Source organism: Streptopelia decaocto, assembly GCF_964273445.1.
Source record: "Streptopelia decaocto genome assembly, chromosome: 1".
Lineage (NCBI taxonomy): Eukaryota > Metazoa > Chordata > Aves > Columbiformes > Columbidae > Streptopelia > Streptopelia decaocto.
This window is the reverse complement of record NC_138663.1, coordinates 188,966,348-188,980,740: the sequence shown is the minus strand read 5'-3', so window position 1 is coordinate 188,980,740 and position 14,393 is coordinate 188,966,348. Positions and strand designations below refer to the sequence as shown.

The following is a 14,393-nucleotide window of genomic DNA, read 5'->3' as shown; positions in this document are numbered from 1 at the left end:
AGTGTAAAAGTGCTTTTCTTGTTGACAATGTTTTGCTCAGAGAACCAAAATGAGCTCTCCTGGGAAGGCACTATTTATTGCATTAGACTGCACGTTTTCAGAGCATTTGCAGGTTTTGTGATCTAGGCATATCCATTTCAGGTTGATTTTTAGTGTTTGTGTTGTGATTTAGGGCTCTGACAGATGAGCTGTAGCAAACCATGGTGAGGTGACTAAGGAGGTGACTCACCCAGCTGTTTATTGCTGCTCTGCTGGCAAAGATTCCTGTCCCTGCAGCAGACTTAGCAGAAGACAGTATGTGTCCAGGGCGGAGCTGCTCCAAATGGCATTTTGGTTGAAATCTCCAAGGAGGTGGGATTAGACTAGACGTAAGACTGCGAACTGGAGATACAGAGATGTTGTCTGTGATGCTTTATGCCCATCAAGACTGGCACTGCTGCCATGCCTCAGGTCCTCACAGTTTCTGCCACATGTTTCTGTCCCCTCTTTGCAGCAGAACTGGTGGTTATCTGACCTAAACCAACACCAACTTCTAACAGCTTAATCATGATAGCAATGGTACAAGTGTACTTCTAGTGTGTCAGCTCCACTCCAGCCTTAGGTGGTAGAGTGACAGCGCTCAACACCAGGTCTTCCTCTGCTCATCTGTTTTCCAAACAAACGGCAATCTGCGGCCAGAGACTCCCCTGATGCTCCAGCAGGGGTACCTAGCAAGGCTTCTGCTGCCAGGGAAGTTGTCCCTTACACTTCATTTGGAATCCCTGTCCTGCTGTAGGAGTGACAGCTGTCGTAGGTGGCACTGCTGTCAGAGATGGAGCTGCCATTAGCAGCTGTCTCCTTCCTCTCCGGGCCAGAGACAAGCAGGCAGGAACCACTGTAGGAGCAAGTCAGGACTGACTCTGACCTGAGCAATATTGCCAGGATAAAATGCACGAGAACTTTTCTCCCCCTGGCCCATCACTGACACAGAAAAAATCAGTGGGAAAAAGGCTGGGCCTTAAATACACAACGAGCCTTTCCCCACCCATTACCACCTAACCCATAAGCTGCTCCAGGCTATCTTGTTTATGTTTATGAGTTTTTAATGCTTCTTAGCATTTGCGTTTGCCTTGAAGCTACATGCAGCTCTGTGCTGTAGTGTGCTAAATATTTGTGCCACAAGTACAAACAGATGTTTGAAGATCTGCTTTGAAGCAAATCTTTACCCTCTAGATTCTCTCCCAAGACTCTTTGAGAATAGTATCCATCACTATATTCAGAGCAAAGCCTTGAAGGGCAGGGAGAGAGGAGATAGGTAGGAATAGCCAGTAGTGCAGCAGGAACACATACCAACATCCCTATTGCATAAATCCTTCACAGCAGCACTGTGGACATTGGAGTGTTCATAAACAATTCATTTGTGGGGCCACATTTCTTTAAAGCAATCTCTGCTGCATGCAGGTCTTTTAGGCTCAGTAGCTTAAGGATGGACTCACTAGCCAGATTCTTGTCACCCTCAAGAGCTATCACCCGCAACCTAAATAATCTCCCTAGTATCAAAAATTTCAGAGTGAGCAGTGGTGGTAAAACCTGAGTGGTGTGCACAGATGGCTCTTGCTCACACATAGTGCTTCCATCAGCTGCTCACAGGGATGAAAAGGATTCACAAGGCAGACACAAGTGGCATTAAATAGTTTGACTCTCAGAGTGAAAAACTCAATTCAGAGTCAAAAACTGCAAGATGCCCCATGATACTGCATGCCACATGCAAAGTAATGGGGAAGGTTAAACAGCCTCTGCCTGGGGCTGCTCCCGGTTGATGTGAAGATGCAACAGCAAACCTGCAGGAGGAAAGGTAAGATGGTGCTGGTGAAACCAGCCAGGATTGTGCCGTGATTGCTGTGTGGGAGGCTGCAGCAAGGACTCTCAAACGACTTAAACCACTGTGGTATGGCTCTGGTTTTGTTTCTTCTTTTCTCACATTTTGAGGGAGAAGAGGGTGTGTCTGGAAGTTCAGGTGCCTGCTTGGGACTTGGATGATCTGCGTCCAGGTTTCTGCCTTGCCAGAGACTCCCTGGGGTAAGCTGCTCCCATGGCCTCTGCCTTTTGCCTCTCATTCTCCATGGAAGAACAGCACTTCCATACCCTGAGGCATATGAGATTAGCACTTCAAAGCCTGTGAGGCATTCAGGTATGGTATGAGAAAGAGATTCACTCTGCATTGCCTTTTGACTGTATGCCTTGGAAAGCAAAGAGAATCCTTCAGAGCACTCAGTGGAGCTGACTTTCAAATGCAAAGTAATGTTTGACCTGAGCTAAACAGGGAACTGATGTTCTGCTGTAAATCTCTCTAATTCACTCTGTAGAACACTTTCCCGCCACTCTGCCTCGTTTCACCTATCTCTCACATTTCTTGCTTAAAACAGGAAAACTATTAATATCTATTTGATATAATTCATTTTCTTTTCTTGGTAATTACTCTTTAGTCTTTTCTAATTCCACATCATCTCAAACTGTTCTTCCTCCCTTCCTCCTCCTCCTCATCCGTGAGCTCCAGCAGGAGCCACCCATTGCTGGGTCATCTGCTAGAACAGTACAGGCAAGTAAATCCCAGGATTTACAGACCCTTTGCCGTGAGGAGCAGCTGATCATAGGGTGTATTGCAAGAGCAGTGATTGCTTCCTGGCTCCTGCATCCTGCTGGGTGCCCGGCGAGGCTGAGGTGGGTGGTTATTCCTTCCATCTGCATGGGCCTCAAGAGACTTAATTGGTTTAGTTTGGTTTCTTTGGTTTAGATCCCTGAAACAGTGTCCTCAGGGACGGAGTCAGCACAGGCCGGAGCCGAAGAGCAGCCCATCCACGTCTGAGGCACGAAGCCGTTAGACTGACCCAGCTGTAACATGAAACTGCATCTGCCAGCAGTGGGGCCAGCTGTGTTGTCCTGGGCTCCTGTCCCCTCTTCTCAAGAGAGAACATGGGTTTTTTCCCCTTGTAGGGATGAAGGTTGGGATGATAAAAGAATCTAGTAAGGACTGTAGCAATGATCGCAAAAGTGTCTGGCTAGGAGCCTGGCAGCTGCTTGCTGTACTCCTCTTTACTCAGCATCCCCCAAAGTGGCCTGAATAGGAGAAAAGATACCTTTTCGGGGGGGGCAGCTCACCGCTGGGCCTTCCTGTGAGGAATATGCCACTTGCATCGGTGCTGTACGTAATGAATCTTACCAGGAGAGAGTTTACAGATCATGGAAGGAGGGGCTGGCGACTTGGGAAGAATATAAGGCTGTTGTCAGAGAGTGTAGGGAGGCAATGAGGAAAGCTAAGGCCTCCTTAGAATTAAACCTGGCGAGGGGGGTCAAGGACAACAGAAAGAGCTTCTTCAAATACATGGCAAATAAAACTAATGCTAGAGGCAATGTCGGCCCACTGGTGAACGAGGTGGGTGCCCTGGTGACAGAAGATACAGAGAAGGCAGAGTTACTGAATGCCTTCTTTGTCTCTGTCTACACTACTGGAGGCTGTCCTGAGGAGCCCCGTACCCCTGAGGCCCCAGGGGAAGTCAGGACAATGGAGGAGTTTGCCTTGGTTGATGAGGACTGGGTTAGGGAGCAATTAAGCAATCTGGACATCCATAAATACATGGGTCCGGAAGGGATGCACCCACGGGTGCTGAGGGAGCTGGCTGAGATCATTGCTGGACCACTCTCCATCATCTTTGCCAAGTCTTGGGAAACAGGAGAGGTGTCTGGGGACTGGAGGAAAGCAAATGTCACTCCAGTCTTCAAAAAGGGCAAGAAGGAGGACCCAGGTAACTATAGACCAGTCAGCCTCACCTCCATTCTTGGGAAAGTGATGGAACAACTTCTCCTTGGTGCCATCTCAAGGCATATCAAGGCATATCTCCCAGGCAGTTAGCAATAGGACAAGGGGGCATGGGCTTAAACTCTGCCAGGGGAAATTTAGGCTGGACATTAGAAAGAAATTCTTTACAGAAAGAGTGGTCAGGCATTGGAATGGTCTGCCCAGGGAGGTGGTGGACTCGCCGTCCCTGGAGGTTTTTAAACTGAGATTGGACATGGCACTTAGTGCCATGATCTAGTAAACGGACTAGAGTTGGACCAAGGGTTGGACTCAATGATCTCTGAGGTCTTTTCCAAACCAGTCGATTCTGTGATTCTGTGATTCTGTGATAAGAGGGTCATTAGGGGCAGTCAACATGGCTTCACCAAGGGGAAGTCGTGCTTGACCAACCTCATCACCTTTTATGAGGACGTAACGAGGTGCGTAGATGATGGCAGGGCGGTAGATGTGGTCTACCTTGACTTCAGTAAGCATTTGACACAGTCTCCCACAGCATCCTTATAGCTAAACTGAGGGAGTGCGGTCTGGATGATCAGGTAGTGAGGTGGACTGGGAACTGGATGAAAGAAAGAAGCCAGAGAGTCATGGTCAATGGGGCAGAGTCTAGCTGGAAGCCTCTATCTAGTGGAGTCCCTCAAGGGTCAGTACTGGGACCAGTACTATTCAATATATTCATCAATGACTTGGATGAGGGAAGATACCAAGTTTGCTGATGACACCAAGCTGGGAGGAGTGGCTGACATGCCAGAAGGCTGTGCTGCCATCCAGCGAGACCTGGACAGGCCGGAGAGTTGGGCAGGGCAAAATTTAATGAAATGTAACAAGGGCAAGTGTAGAGTCTTATATCTAGGCAGGAACAGCCCCAAGTTCCAGTATAAGTTGGGGAACAACCTGTTGGAGAACAGTGTAGGGGAAAGGGACCTGGGGGTCCTGGTGGACAGCAGGATGACCATGAGCCAGAACTGTGCCCTTGTGGCCAGGAAGGCCAATGGCATCCTGGGGTGTATTAGAAGGGGGGTGGTTAGTAGGTCGACAGAGGTTCTCCTTCCCCTCTACTCTGCCCTGGTGAGACCACACCTGGAATATTGTGTCCAGTTCTGGGTCCCTCAGTTCAAGAAGGACAGGGAACTGCTGGAGAGGGTCCAGCATAGGGCAACAAAGATGATTAAGAGAGTGGAGCATCTCCTGTATGAGGAAAGGCTGAGGGAGCTGGGGCTCTTTAGCTTGGAGAAGAGGAGACTGAGGGGTGACCTTATTAATGTTTATAAATATGTAAAGAGTGAGTGTCACAAGGATGGAGCCAGGCTCTCCTCGGTGACAACCAATGATAGGACAAGGGGTAATGGTTACAAACTGGAACACAGGAGGTTCCACTTAAATATGAGAAGAAACTTCTTCTCAGTGAGGGTGACAGAGCACTGGAACAGGCTGCCCAGGGGGGTTGTGGAGTCTCCTTCTCTGGGGACATTCAAAATCCGCCTGGACACATTCCTGTGTAACCTCATCTGGGTGTTCCTGCTCTGGTCGGGGGATTGAACTAGATGATCTTTCAAGGTCCCTTCCAATCCCTGACATTCTGTGATTGTGTGACCCTGCAAGCCATTTGCAGCAGATTTCCTTCAGGTAGCAATGAAACCTGTGATGGTTTTGTCCAACATCTGCAACCCCAGTGTAAAGAAAATGGTGTGACTCTTGGCTTGCATTTGCAGCTGAAGCCTTATCAAGGACAGAAAAAAGATGCACCTATATTTTTTTTTATCTTCTGCAGGTACAAACAGTGTTTTTCTGTTGTAAATCAAGAGGCATAGGGTTCTGTGGGAGTGATCCACTCCTAGGAATTTATTTCACATGGTTGTGAGTGCCTCAGCAAAATAGGATGGGAAAAAAAGAAGCAGGCCCAAAGCTTTGAATAAATCTGAAAGACTGAAAGAGCCCAGTAAATGAGTCCTCACATCTCCTGCTTCCCCAAGGAAATGGAAACCTTTCCAAGGGAGCTGATACATCTGCTGCCAGTGTTGAGTGTTTTCTGTTTTTTAAAGAAAAGCCAAGTTACACTCGGAAGTATCACCTGCCCAGTTTTAAGCCCAAACAAATAAATAGTCTTGGGTTTTGCCTCTAATTTCTTGTTTGGTGCCAGTTTTCCTGGGCCCACCATGAGTCTTTTGCTCTGAGAATTTCAGGGCTGCGGACTCAGCTCCCTGGTCCCATTGCCTCCACGGCAGCTGATGGAACGCAGGAGAGGTCCAGCAGCTGCCGAGCCCGCATCCCAACAGGTTGGCTGTGCTTTTTTGCCCTTGCTGGCTGACCTCAGCACAGGGTTTCCTGCTTAGTCTTGCCTTTCAAGGAGAGACTGTGTCCAGTTCCCTATTAGAAAAGGTAGTTTTTCAAATTGTCTTTGTTGGAAAGAAAATACTGTGCTTGTCAGCAGTGAAAACAGAGGGCTAAGCACTATCTGGCATGTGCTGCACTGGTGTGATGAGGCTGGTCCAGGACTCCAGCGATTTTTGCTGATTTCTATAGGCTGTAGTGGTATGCTGGCATGTACCATATTTTTCCTTTACCTTAGAACTTCCACCTACAACCCTGCCAGTAATTTGGTCCTGCTTTGATAAACCATCATGCAGACACAATATGGAACTGTAGTCCTATTGACCTCTGTTAATTAAAAATCAAATGACACTTTCTCCTTAGAAAGTTCTTTAGTTCCAGTGTTTTCCTAAGATAATTGTACCAAGCCAGCCTATTACCCTCCCCTGTAGTTTCATTTTTCACTATGCCTAAACTCCTGCATGCTGTTGCACTGCATTATTTTTTCATCTTCCACCCCACCATTTCAAAGCAGGTTGCCTATTTGTTTAAAAGGACAGCAAAATCTTTAACGTCTTGAGGAGAGAGATGCTATATCTTTACTGTGGTGTTGTACAATCTGCTGGTTCTATTTCCTTGCCTTGTAGCGCTAAGTTGAGAAACTCTTTGACTCTTCATCTCCCCTGGCTACTAAAATAGCAAGAGGTAAACAGGAAAAAGAGGAGACACCTTCTGTTTGATATTGTTTGACTCTCGAGTCAGTTCAGGCTCTGATATTAATAACTTCCTGTTTTGTTTTAAATCTTCTGACAAGTGAAGAACCTCCATGTGCATTGGCATTTGAGCCTGAACTCGGGCAACTACATGACTAATGCGTTCTTGGGCTCTGGGCTACAAATTCCAGTTTGCTGCTTACCTTCAGGCCAAAATTTTAGAATCAGAAGTCAAATCACTAACAGCCAAGTACCTAAAACCACAGTTAGCTGCCAAAATAAAAATGACCTGAGCATCACAACAGTTGAACACCTGCAGACCCTATAAGTGTCATGGGACTTGAGAGGGCAGAATCTACACAGAACAGACTAATCTTCTGTAGGAACTTAGATAAGGATCCTAATCTGAAATTCTGGGCTTCTGTTCATTGCTAAGGATAAGCTCAGTAGCTAGAAACAGAAAAGAGGATCTGGAAAAATGTGGAGAAAGGTGCATTTATGTAATGTCACTTGTGCAAGATGCTTGTGAAATGTGGTACATGTTGCATTGCATCATTTTTCACATACGCTTAAATTAGTAAGACTCTTTCTTTTCCAGCTATCCAAATAATTTTCCCTGTGAACTGAACTATTGCCTCTGGATAATTTGCTGGTTTGCTACCTACTGGAGCGGTGGAGTCCCCCCGAGTGCCTGATGCCTGTGTACTGCCCATGGCTGCTGCTCTGCGTAACCAAGAACCATCTCTCGGTCACGGTGTGCGACAGGACAGCTGGGACTTAGAGGTTCTATGAGATTTAAAAATCAAACCAGCTAATCAAGATTCAAAACAGTGCTGGATTAAAAAGACTAAGCAAGTGGTACAGCCACAAGGTAATTCATCAGTTGAAGTCAATATCTCTAGAAGAGTTTGTCAAAAGGAAACATGAAGCAGCTGAAAAGAGACATCCTTAAAGTGAATGTCAAAGGCTTTTGCAGCTGTTGTCCAGTGGACTGGGAGACTCTGGGCTTTGGGGAGAAAACAAGGGTAAAAGAAACAAAAATTTGAGTACAGAGGATAACGTACCGGTTCCCACTGAGTGATTATAAAGGAAGCAATCTTACCACTACAGGAACCTAATTAGAGACTGAATCTCACAACTCTCTAATGTCTCCTCCAGGACCCTGAGAAACCCAAACTAGCTAAAGTAGCCCCTTCAGACGGGCAGCATTAGGAGGCTCTGCTGCTTCAGGGGGACGCTGAAATGCCAGGTTTATATAGCTGTGGTCATTTCCAGTGTTCTTGAATCCTGTAGTCTGTTCAGTGCTCACTTAGGACCAGGGGAACAACTTCATTTTCTTGCCCAGGCAGTACAGCATCATCCTGGTCTTACAGAAGGCAGCAACAGGCTCCCACTGCTGTGTGCCCAAGACTCCTGGAGGAATGACACCAGCACCCATTTTCCCAGGTAAACTTAAAAGTTAATTGTCAACATTAACAAGAGAGAATTTCACATTCCTGTGACTGATGGGCTAAATAAGCGCTTTCAGCTGGTCTCTGAAATGTCTTGTGCAGATCAGGTGTGGATCCTTCCTGGAGACGCCAGTGCTGCCAGACAGTGGATGTGGGCATTGGTGTGTTAAGCCTAGGTGCAGGGCTCAGCTCTCCCACCCTGCTCCAGCTATTGCCCATTTGAGACACTGTCACCCTGCTCTGCCTCCTTTTGGAAATGTGGAAACACTGACCGTAGCTTGAGGCAAACCTCAATGCCCATCCCTGCTCTAGCTGCTCCTACCTCCGAACTGCAGTGCATCATCACCTTGTCATCAGTGCTCCAAGCAGGAAATTCCCCGAGTTAGAGTCTTTTATTTGTTTGGTGTTTTTTTCTAAGCAGCAACAAGTTTTTGCTGGATTTTGTTTAAGACTGGTTGGTTCTGGGCTCTGGGGTGAGCGAGCATTGGGGTCATCAGGAAGGAATTATTTTAGCTGGTATTGCCATTAAAGGCACTTTTAATGTAACCCTGCAGAGTGATTCTGTGCAGATGGGGTTTCAGGGGAGCGCAGAGATCTCTTCCAGTGTTACTGCTAGCAGCCGTGCTTTTCTGGGGCAGGATTTTCCAGGTGTAGCTGTACCTACTGACCCCTTCCCAGCACTCCTGGGAAGAGTGAAGATGGCTGCTCGGGATGAGTAGATACATCGTGGATTGGGGTGCAGCGGTTTACAGGTCTCTGGAGCAGAGAGAAGGTAAGTGACCTGCCTAGAGAGAGCTCAGTGCTGATGACATCTGACAAGGACATTTTCATAACCGAAATAAACAAACAGATGCCTTTTTTGCTCTAGGGAAGTAATTTCTTCTGTGCTACTAGCCTGAGACTGTTTGCTTGGCTTAGCCTGTGTTTTTACCATATGCAACAAGCCTTAACCACTTAGTTTGAGGCTGTTATTCATTTGGGGCCAACATGCAACATTTCTGGCATTTCTTTTCCGTTTCTCTGGCCCTTATATGTTGATAATGTCTCCACTTGTGTATATGTGTTTTCTTCTTCAATATTTCAGTTCTCTTCTCTTATAATATTTTAAAGCCTTAATGGTCTGATGCTGCAGATGGAGAGTATTAGTTACTTTCCATGACCACTCTGGCTGCAATGACTTCCTTTGCTTGACAAGCTGATTACTCTGTCAAGGTGAATGTTAAGTCTCTCTGGAGTATTTCTGTGTGTCTTGTGCCAGATTGCAATTGCAAGCTGGTTTCTTATCAGATATGCTGTTTCTCCAGACACAAAATACCAGGAGTGAAACTGGGATTTTGAGGAGCTTTATTCCCCACTTCTCTACTGAGATTGATATTGCTCCGGTTTATACAAATAGGATTTAGATGGCTATATCTCTAAATGTGACAAACTAATGTGTGGCAAGCAAATTCAACTGATGAAATTCAATTGACAAAGAAAATTTCCATCCTGGCAACTACCCAGCAAAGTCTGCAAGTAGCTATTAGGAGTCGATAATAACTGCACCGAGTCTGCCAAAGCTGCTGGAGGCGTCACTGACAGACATCTTTGTGGAGCCAAAGGGCTGCTGCAGTGCCTGCTCCTTGCTGCACAGCATCACCACGTCCAAAAGGGCAGCGTCCTGGCTGAGCGGTGGGGCTGCCAGGCACCCCAAAGGGCTGGTTATGGGCAGTAAGGACCTTTGAAAAAGCATTGCAAACATGGCTTGACATTAAGGCGGGGAAGAAACTCCCTCTCAGGTCTTGTCATCAACACGTGAGGCTGCAGCTCCCTTCACAGACCCGGTGTGGGATCCAGTTAGGTCTCTGCTTGCCACCATGACCACACACAGCACCAAGCCTTGCATCCCGATGCCATGCACACACCACCCAGGCCTTCAGAGACCTAAAAATGTCTGTATTCTGCATGACCCCTAAAAGAGGAGAGGCAGCAGTTGCAGCATAGAAGCTGTGGCATTAACAGTATGTTCAGATTGTCTGGTGGATATAATTGAGGCAAAACAGCAAAACCCAACTAAATCAAATGCACTTCGTAGGAGTTCTGAATGGACAACAGGTCACATTGTTTGTGAGCTTCAAACCAGGTAAAGAGGGATGGATCTTCCACAGAGAAATTGCTGACATTGCCTCCAAAATGTCATCGTTAAGGTAGGAAAAACATACAAATTTATCTTAATTTTTTGTAGCTGATATGCTATCAGGACATGGCATCTAGACCGCTAGAGGTATTAAGAATTTGGAAAAATACACTAAGCAACACAAAGAACATAAACCAGTGAGTGCTTTCTGAGAAGACAGGAAAACTGAGTCCCTATGCCACGGAATGCTTCAGGAGAATGAGTCCTAATAGGTACAGTATCCAAATGTCACCTGGGACCAGAGTGTGAACAACTCTTTTGTAATATTACTTAGCAAGTGTCTCAACTTCTTGAGCCCATTGCAGAAAATAAAATAAAAGGTTGGCTGGCATTTTTATAATTATTCATTTATTCATTATTATTCATTTATCATTATCCGTTTCTCTAACCACATGTGGTGGTATCTGAATGTCTTGAATATCTGAGCAGGCAGGTCAAAGGAGAGCAGTGTGTAGACTTGTTTTTCAAAGGCACCTATTTCCATTAAGTGTTAACCTCATTTTCTTTTAGGAGTTCATTTTTCCTTGTATATTGTGACAGAAATAATAAAATGAACAAAAGTGTGGTACACCTGTAAGATAAACATCAGGACATCTACATCTACATCTACATCCATCTACAGCCACACCAGCTCTGGGTGAGGTGTGAGCACTAAGGGCAGATGTTGGGCTGCTCTTCTCCCTGGCAGATGTGGTGCTGGGATTGCTCTCCTCACAGGATCCCATAGTGAGACCTTAGTGAAGAGCAGAAACAGAGCTTTTCTTGTGTCATACCATATATGACAAGGCAAGAATGTGTTGGGGCACCTATATATCAGCCTACCTCAGATCAGCTTCATGCAGGAACAGAAGAAGAGCAACATGCATCCACCTCCTGGTTTTTTTCCCTGGTGTTTGTGGGAAGGAAGAAAAGCACCTTTTGCTATCTGAGTTTATGACATTCCTGCTCACTCTGGGTAGAAAGGAACCTCTTCTCTCTCTGCCTGTGAGGGAAGTGCTGACTGTTGGTGTGAGTGATGGGCAAGAAGCTCCATCAGGGCCGATCTTGTTCTCCCGAAGGACCTGCACCCTAGCTGCCCAGTACCCTGGGTTAATGTGCTTGGAGCCCCTACCCTGTCCCCTCATGGGCTCCCCCCTCTCCTTTAGCTCAGAGCCCTGCCACTTTCTGTCCTTGGAAAGGCAGAGGTGGGGAGCAGGCTCCCAGGGGCTCCAGAGGAGCAGAGGGTCTCCATCAGGGGTATCTCTTTGCAGGAGATGAAGAAGGTTTCTCATCCTCAGGGGATGCAAGCAGGAGCAGTCACGTGCTTCCCTCTGCAGCCAGCAGCACTCTGCTTTTCACTGTCATTTATTAGCTGACGGCGGTTTTCATGTGTTGTGTTTCCCCCCTGGCCAGAAGCCAGGAGGGCTGGTGCTTGTGACATCTCCTGGTGCACTGCCAGGGACTGTGGCAGTGTCCTCCTGCCCAGGAGGACAGCACAGGATCCATCCTCACCACTTGCCCAGCCCTCCCCTCAAGACCTACTTTTGCCGGGAGAGGCAAGATAACCTCGCCACTGAAAATAGCTGGGACGGCAGCCAACGGAGATTAATGGCATCATTAACATCCCCAGTGTATTTATAGGTTTAAAAATGCCTCGGACATGCAAACCAAGCAGAGTTCCTCTGTGTAACACAGGGGCTCCCAGGTCTCCAGGTTCTGCCTTTCCCCTTCCTGCTATTTCATCCTGGTCACTGGAACTATAAAACCTCTGGAGCAGGGACTGTCTCTCATTGCAAAACTATTTTGTAAACCTTCCTAACTAGGGGGATACACATGGTTATTTTTTTTCCATCAATGCTGTATTTGCCTGGTCTCCTTCTTCCACCCAAATATTTCCGTGCTTATTGTGTCCTGTGGCCCTGCTTTGGGAAAATGCACTTTTTGACAAATTCCTGAGACATGGGCTGAGCAGTCATCACAGGAATTAGTAATTTTCCACCTTGAATTTTAAACTGTGAGCTCTGTGGGAGGGGAACTGGGAATCTCTTAGCTGTGGAGAGCACCTAGGACATATGGGGCCCTGGTGAGATGTGCAGATGTAATTAATGACCATGGAGATCTTCCTGTGGGAGCCAACAGAGCCAGCCCAGTTCCCAGGTCCTCATGGGACTGGCAAGAAAAGAAAAAAACACCCTGAGTGTTGGCCTCAGAACAGGAGTTTTCAGCACATGAGCTGTGTCTGCGCCGCCTGGCCTGTTTCCAGCCCTCAGTGAAAGGTAAGTGAGAAAGGGAGCGTGTTGTCAGCACGCACAAATCCAAGGGATCAGCTGTGTGACTGGGAGATGGCTAAAATGCCAGTAGGGACCCCTCCCACCCAGAAAGGTGAGGTTGCTTCAGAGGGCAACCACCCTTCACTTTGCTATTGTTTTTTTGTTGTAACAATCTGAGATAAACTCCTGTGTCGGTCTCTCCTTGGCCCTCTGTCTTCTAGGGGCTGAAATAAAGAACCAGCAGAGAACTGCTCAAACCACTGTTGTCTTTTTTGTTTGTTTGTTTTTCCTCTGGGCAGCGAGACCACTTCAGGGCAGAGTAAAGGAGCCCAAAATGCTAGAAGGAGGATTTATCTGCATTGCCACTACAGGTGAAACCACAACCCTGGGATCCCCTCACCCCCTCAATGTCTGGTGGGTTTGAGGCATCTCAGTGCCTTGCTTTCCCTTTCCCCTCTTTCCCATTCGGGTTCTGGGTTCTGTGTCCCCTCCATCCCCTCCTGGCCAGGGCCCAGCTCTCTGCTGCAATGGGGAGGACAGTGCCTGCTCTGCACCTCACTTTCCATGTCTGTTAAATGGGACCATGGCACTTTAACTGGCTTTATATAGTTCTTTGAAGGACAAGCATGTAAGTGCAATTGTTCAGTCATCTGAAGATTGTAACAGGAAGAGTATTTATTTCCATGTCTGATATATGTGAGATCCTGTATAATTTAAAAAGCTTCAAGGCAAAGGCAGCTCATATGCAATATCTGAGGTAAAGGGAGAAGAAGCGTAATGTTTTAACTGTACTCTGCTTATCCTACAGAAGAGACACCTCTTACATCTAAATCTGAATCTCATCTAAATTCCTGAACATCTAACCAGAAAAGTCAGCACAACTTTCTCTCTAGACTGATGTCAGACTAGTGGAATGTCTTGTGACAGAAGAGGCCATCTACATCTCAAACTGATTACCTGCTTTGAAAAGTGTTTATAAAAGGTGGAAGTTTTTTTAACAAGACAGCTAAGCCCCATTTTGGCTGCAGGACACGTGTCTCTTGGGCCTCTCCCCTGATACAGAAAGAAAGAGCAGGGAATTTTTTTCCTGTTTCGCTGGGCTACACCCAGTTGTAGCCATACTTAACCTTCTTTTTTTTTCTAGCTGCCAACACTGGGTGGCACTAAGTAACTCCTGGCATTTTACAAAATTAACTCTTAAACACTAGAATCACACTGACTTGGCTCCACACTGTCCTGACAGCAAATGGCTTTGTTTGAGAAACTTCTGATCATGTGGTTGTTGCAGTAGAAACATCTGACTTGCATGGCACATTTTGTACTTCTTTGGTTTGCTAGGTTGTCAAAGCTCTCCTGGAACTCTGGCCTCACTGGTTTGGTAAATGCTCAATGTGCTGTTGAGCTCGAAAGCCAAATTTCCTGTATTGAGATGAGAATTGATGGAATAGTTGAAAATAACTGTGCTTTATGCTGGAGATTTAAACAAACTTTGCAGAATCACTGAATGGTTGATGTTGGAAGGGACCTCTGGAGATCGCCTAGGCCAAGCTCCCTGCTCAAGCAGGGTCAACCAAAGCTGGTTGGCCAGGACCATGTCTAGTAGGATTTTAAGTATCTCCAAGGAGAAAGACTTCAAAACAACTTTGGACAACCTCTTCTGTT

General features: G+C 46.6%; 1 long non-coding RNA gene across 1 annotated transcript in view; it reads left to right on the top strand.

Annotated features, from left to right (window-relative positions):
- LOC309446961 overlaps positions 1 to 11,226 on the top strand; it is a 59,117-nt gene extending 47,891 nt beyond the window's left edge. The window contains exons 3-4 of the long non-coding RNA XR_014185536.1: positions 7,454 to 8,301; positions 10,381 to 11,226. This is a non-coding gene — a long non-coding RNA (uncharacterized lncRNA). The remainder of the gene's footprint in view (positions 1 to 7,453; positions 8,302 to 10,380) is intronic.
- Positions 11,227 to 14,393: the final 3,167 nt, after the last annotated feature.